Source organism: Haliotis cracherodii, unplaced genomic scaffold (genome assembly GCF_022045235.1).
Source record: "Haliotis cracherodii isolate W230 unplaced genomic scaffold, xgHalCrac1.p SCAF_3, whole genome shotgun sequence".
Classification (NCBI taxonomy): Eukaryota; Metazoa; Mollusca; class Gastropoda; order Lepetellida; family Haliotidae; genus Haliotis; species Haliotis cracherodii.
In genome coordinates, this window is record NW_027266286.1 from 22,841,853 (window position 1) to 22,849,214 (window position 7,362).

Genomic DNA, 7,362 nt, shown 5'->3' on the forward strand with positions numbered 1-7,362 from the left:
ATAACTAATCTGTCATGTCACGTTTTGTTATTTTTTACTGCCGGGCAAAATGAAGTATACACCCATGTTTGATGGTGGCTAAAAAATGAAACAAACAAGAAATGGTTCATCGATGGTGATGTGTTTTGGGCCTAATGTGTTTAATGTTTTTTGGGCTGTTTTCAGCCCAGTAGCGTATTGATAACGGTTGTATTTATTATTTGTGGTCAAATTCAAATTTGAAGTGTATACTTTCTTTTCAAGGGACGTAATTAAACCACCCAATCCTGGTAACGGATCATGTATTTACATGACGTATCACAAGTTTAACAAAAACACCCAAAGTTTATTTTCACTTTTTTTATTTTTGCAACATCACAATAAACTGTAAACATTGATGTGTACAAATGTCACAGTAAAGATAGTTATGCAACATATTACAAACCATAACCTGCTGGCCGGGTTCATCCTTTGAACCATGTATTGTATGTTCCAATTCTATATATGTGCGTCATATGTTTATTCCCATTGTTAAATTAACATGACATTTACTCACAAATATTCGTACACTTGAAAGTAACCAGGCATCGAAAGAAATAAAGATCATTCATTATTTCTGTTTCTTCTTTGTTTGTTAGTCCATATAGATGAATGTTGTGAGACTGAAAGACTTGATACACCACCGTTCAAATAATGGATGCGGCCGCTAAACTTCTTGGCGTGGCGAAAGGATGTGTGACTTAACCGTGGAAGGGCTGGGATGCTGGAACATCGTAAATGTCCCTAGGGACACCTACATGGGAAGGGGAGTCGTGGGATGATTCGACAGGAGCGTATGCCTGACTCGGGACAGCAACGTCTTGAGAGATGTCAGGATGAGCTTCATCGTAGGCATTTCTATCATGACCAAACGATGAGGGATGGTCAAAGTGGTTACTGTGAAAGTCTGCCTTGCTTCCAAATGCATTTGGGGGTGCAGTTGCTTGTGGCTGAGGACCAGTGTAGGATGAATCAGATCCTTTTGGGATGGGACTGGCATCAGCGTGTCCTCTGTGAGAGAAGCTGTCGGATGAGTAGTCATTGGTGGGTTGATCACTGTAGACTGTGGATGGAGAAGCTTCGTAGGATCCAGTCTGAGATTGGGAGTTTCCAGCAGGATTTACATAACCGGTTGGTTGTACAGGTGCTTTTGTAATGATAGACGGGGTAACAGGATCAATGTCTGCCGTGATGACACGTGCATTTGGAGTTGGGATTGTTGGGTTTGGCAACGGAACCTGATCTGATACAACGGGGGCGTTCTTAGGAACAGATTCAGTTGCATCTGTTACATCGGTAGTTTGAGGAACAGGCGGAGAGACAACGGTCTCAGCATTTGTAACGACAGCCTTAGCAATTGCTGCATGCACTGGGCCTGCGTTATTGTTGGGAGATCGAGGAAGCACTGGTGTGTTTTCAAGATGTGTCGGTTCGTGAACGACATTGGCATTAGCTTCTTCATATGGTTGGTCAGCATGATGAGCTGGTGTGGCTCTAGCATAGCTAGCTTCATTTGGTTGCTGTGGAACCTGTTGTGTTCTAGGCTGTGGGTCATTAACACTGCTACCAGCGGACTCAGTCGAAGCTCTAGTGATAAGATCGTCTAAAGGAGCAGCTGTTTGTTTCTCAGGTTGATAGCTTCGAGCTTGAGGTGAAACAGGACCATTAGTGTATTCTTCATCTTGTCCGCGATCGCTCCTAGCATCTGAACCAGGACTCCCTTGTGATAGACCCTGGTTGTCGCCTTGATGAAGAGCAGCACGTGGTCTTTCCTCAGCGTAACGATCTTGGTTACGTGCAGGATTATATCTTTGAGCATCCCCTGCATCATTATAATCGCTCTGCCTCTCACCACCTTCATCATAATTTCCACGAGCTCTGTTACCTTGACCAGCATCTCTACCATCATATCCCTGACCACGATCAGCATCTCCTCCATCAGACCCAGGGCCTTCTGTTTCCTCACCATCGCGAGGGATGAATTTATCAGAATCGGATAGTGACGTGAAGTCATGGAGATCAAAACCAAAGGTATTTTTAACTCTATTTGCATCTTCCCCAATTGGTCCGAACAGAGGGGAACCGGTGTCCGTGTCATGGATTCCCCCAGGGAAGGCTGGCGGTGTTGGGGGCTTCTTAAGGTTGGAAATTGAGGGAGACAACCCGGTCGGTCCAGCAATGCTCGACCCAAAACCGCCACCAAACTGGTGATCTCCAAATGGTTGGGAATGGATGTTTCCTAGAGAGGAAATGTCAAACCCGAAGGAAGGACTCGCAGGTTTAGGGTCATCATGAGAACTGAAGGGCAAGCTTTGAGCGGCATGAGTGCGGAATGGATGGCGCGTTTCAAAGAAACTGTTGCTCTTCACTGGCTGTGAAGAAGGTGACCCGAAGCCGAAAGGAGCTTCTCGAACGGGCTCTGATTTGGGCGTGCCAGCAAATCTTAACCCGTCAGAGATGCCAATCACGCAGCATCCAAGTACGTCGTTGCTAGGACCCCTAGTTACCTGTAGGTGAAGACAAAGAGCAAGATAAAGTCAAGTATGCTGAACAAAAAAAGTTAGGGTCATGAATATTTATTGGGATATTACTTTTTTAGTGAGGACAAAATACCCCCAAAAATATTCACTGGATTCAGTACATATAAAACAGATAGTAAAGATGACATATGATCTAAGTATTCATTGTTTAACGAACCCGCGAAGACCCGGGGTAGAATAGGTCTTCAGCAACCCATGCTTGCCGTAAAAGGCGACTCTGCTTGTCATGAGGCGACTAACGGGATCGGGTTGCCAGACTCCCTGACTTGGTTGATGCATGTCACCGTATTCCAATTGCGTGGATCGATGCTCATGGGATTGTCTGATTATTTACAGACTGCTGTAATATAGCTGGAATATTGCTGAGTGCGGCGCTGAACAACAACCGAACAACCAAACAAACATTGTTTGTGATGAACTGTGTTCGATATGTTTAAGCGAGTGAGTTGGGTTTAACGCCGCTTTTAACAGTATTCCAGTTCTATCGTGGCGTGTCAGCTTAATGTGGGAGGAAAGCCAGGTCTCAGACGTTTACTACTTGGGTGAAACCCACGAGCACGCGTAGAAACACAATATGGGCGAACCGGGAACCGGACCCACAATCATAGGTTTCTGGCGTGCCCAAGGGACGCAACTCTGCACAGTGAATCGCGGCGCCTTAGACGACGGGGCCACTCGTGCCCCCGATAAGTTTACGATTTCTATAGATATATAGAAGGAAAGTGTAATTTTGTAGTATTTTCGACAGTCATATGAACCATTATCATTGAACTCAATTACATTATTATTATAAAATCATTAAACGGTTTTTAGTACCCAAAATTAAATTCAAACAAAAATCAAATCATAGGACAGTAGTCATGAAGATAATCATTAAAGTAAATTATGTACCCACCACGAGTGTGTGTCCAATGATTGAACTTTGGCCGTCAAGCGTGGCAGCACTAATGGCCCTTATTGCCTGGTTGGTTGGATTCTTGTAGGTAGCCAGGAAACCCGTAGGACTAGAAAGAAAATGATATAATGGTGATTAAATTGATCGCAGACATGTTTGTTTGTTCGCGTGTTGTTTAACGCCTCATAATCCACAATTCCGGCTCTTTGAGAATATCCGAGTCAGACACCAGATATTAAATATGTCGTTGGGATACGATGACACGCAAGCTGTTGTAGCGCTACGACTTTCGTAAGTCAATTTTAAGGTATGGGAGGCACGATTCCCTCGGCGCTAAGATCGCTTTGTACAACGGCATCAAGGTTACCGAACCTGACCACGGATCCATTTACGGGTCGTATGCCATGCACAGGATGCTGGGGATCTGTTCTACTCCGGAATCCCATGGATACGCATCTTCATGGCAGTGATGATGCTGATGCTTGTTTCAGCGGTTTGCAATCATAGAGTGGAAAACAACACCGTCAAAAACTAATACGTGAGGGTTCGGGTGTAGACGTGGCCATGTTATGTAGGTTCAGAGGCATCTGGTTCATCACGCCTGATGCCATTAACCTAGTCTATTGTTTGTTGTTTAACGCACGCAAGCTATATGGCGGCATATGTACATATTGAGTCTCGACCAGACAATCCAGTGATTGACATGAGCCTCGATCTACACAACTGGGTAACGATGACATCCATCAATCAAGTAAATGAGCCTTACCGCCCCATCCCGTTAGTCGCCTCTTACGACAATTATGAGTTGCTGAGGATCTTCACGGGTGTTATCCTGACCTAGGACACTCCTGAGGCATTTTGTTTATTACTACTTAAATACCGGATCTGACCCGAATTAACATATGACGAATTGTTCAACTGGAAATATAGAACTTTAACGTTGCAGAACTTTAGCTATGGAACTCATTTAAGGAAACACTAAACAACTATATGTAGTGGTGATTTATACAAAACAAAATCAGCCATTTTATACAGTTACTTGGGAATAAAGATTAATCATTTACCTTCATGATGTCCTTGTCTTAATTGACATCATTAATGTCATATTTGGGATAATACTTTCTTAGTGAAGTACAGATTCTAGTATCATTTTTAGCTTAGTCCCATTCGGGATTCAAACACACACTGTCTGAGTGAGGCACCTAATCGCCAGCACATATTTTCAGCCATCTTACCATCAAAATGAAATTCCGACAACTGGTAGTCTAGATCCCATACTTTGTTGACTCCTTTGACAAGTGTAAATTGTCAGAGGAGTATACACTTTACGAAGAGTGAGTGAGTGAGTGAGTGAGTTGGGTTTAACGCCGCTTTTAACAGTATTCCAGTTATATCACGGCGTGTCAGCTTAATGTGGGAGGAAAGCCCGAAGGGATGCAGGTCTTAGACGTTTGCCACTTTAAATATTCGGTATGATAAGCATAATATTCTTTATTCCTTTGCATGAAGCAAATGTATTGCGAGAGGGGTCGCCAGCAGCGGTAAGCAGCGATTAACACCGTTAACGACGGCAAGCATCAGCAAGCACCGGTAAACGACGGCAAGCATCAACAAGCAACGGCAAACGACGGCAAGCATCAACATGCACCGGTAAACAGCGGCAAGCATCAGCAAGCACATGTAAACAGCAGCAAGCATCAGCAAGCTACGGTATGCTGCATCGGCACGCATCAACCAGCACTGGTAAACAGTAGCAAGCATCAACAAGCACCGGTAAACGGCGGCAAGCATAAGCAAACACCAGTAGACAGGGACAAGCATCAGCAAGCATCCGGTAAACAGCGACAAGTATCAGCAAGCACCCGGCAAACAGCGGCAAGAATCAGCAAGCACCGGTATACAGCGACGAACATTAGCAAGCTACGGTATGCATCGGCAAGCATCAACAAGCATTGGTAAACTGCAGCAAGAATCAGCAACCACCGGTTTGCATCGGCAAACATCAACAAGCACCGGTAAACAGCGGCAAGCATCAACAAACACCGGCAAACAGCCGCAAGCACCAGCAAGCACCGGAAAACAGCGGCAAGCATAAGCAAGCACCGGTAAACAGCGGCAAGCATCAGCAAGCACCGGTTTGCATCGGCAAACATCAACAAGCACCGGTAAACAGCAGCAAGCATCAACAAACAGCGGCAAACAGCGGCAAGCACCAGCAAGCACAGGTAAACAGCGGCAAGCATAAGCAAGCACATGTAAACAGCGGCAAGCATCAGCAAGCACCGGTATGCATCGGCATGCATCAGCAAGCACATGTAAACAGCAACAAACATCAGGAAGTGCCGGCAAACTGCGGTGAGCATCAGTAAGCACCGTTTTATATCTAAAAGCATCAGCAAGCACCGTGCCAACAACATGCAGCAGCAAGCATCGGTAAGTACCGTTATATAGCTGCAAACATCAGTGAGCACCGTTATATAACTGCAAGCATCAGTAAGCAACGTTTTATATCTAAAAGCATCAGCAAGCATCGTGCAAACAACAAACAGCAGCAAGCATCAGTGAGCACCGTTATATAGCTGCAAGCATCAGTAAGCACCGTCATATAGCTGCACGCATCAGCAAGCATCCGGCATACAACAAGCATCAGCAAGAACCGGAATACAGCAGCAAGAAACAGCAAGCACCGGTAAACCGCAGCGAGCATCAGCAAACATCGGTTAAAAGCGCCAAGCATCATCTTACAAACAGCGTAACAAAACGACATTAAGCAGGGCATTCTTAAGCGAGCTACAAAATCCATACACATTCTTTGCCATTCTCCGCCTCCTACGCCGCGCATGCACAGGTTTACCATCTTTCCTGAAAATAGAGACGTGTAGAAATTCTTATACGGACAGTATAACTGATAACGTTGCTACGCTTGATTGTAAACGCTTAAGTAATCAGAAACTATATCTAACTATTTGATTGGCATTCTAGAAGTTGGCTAAAAAGTAAGAAAAAACTGTTACTATATCAGTAATCAACAACAATATTTTTTAACATGATGACGTATTCACTGACTTACTCAAATACAATGATAGATGGCAGTTATCGATTGGTTAAACTGGCAGTGCATTGTAAGCCATGTTGCTGAACCATATATACTCGTACAGAACCTTTCACGCCGTAATAAGTTACTAGTTTTACTGAGCAAGTTCAGCAAATAGTTCAAATTGATACCTCAGATGTACACATATGAATGAGGTGAGGTGAGGTGAGGTGAGGTGAGGTGAAATGGGTTTTAACGCCGCGTCCAAGATTATTGCACTTATATAGCGACGTGCATGTACGTGTGTGTGCGTGTGTGTGTGGCTGCTTGTACTAGTCCGGACTGATGCCGATTTATAGTGCTAGCTCACTGATATACCATGCCGCAGTTTAACATGAATACCCTACTCAGACACAATATACTGACTCCGAGCCGACCAGTCCTTGTTTTAGCCCCTTAATGCCGAGCGCCAGACAGGATAAGGCCTGACAAGTACCATCTTTTAACGTCTTTTGGTATGGCGCGGCCGGGCGGAAGCTCTATCACTAGACCACGTGCACGAAGGCGGTCCCGTACACATATGAACTCCCCAAAACAAGTTATAAACACTCACAATAAGAAGGTTCTGCGTTGCAATACCTACCAGCCATGATTAACTATAGTCATATGAACAATCTGGTTTTATCCAACTTCGTTTGAGTTTTATACATCAACAGCAACACAGATGATGCTTGATTAATGTGCAGACTAAAGGTTCACAAACCGTCCCCGTAAGGCTATTCAATGGACCCGTGAAGATCCGGGGTAGAATAGGTCTTCAGCAACCCATGCTTGTCGTAAAAGGCGACCATGCTTGTAAGGGACGACTAACGGAT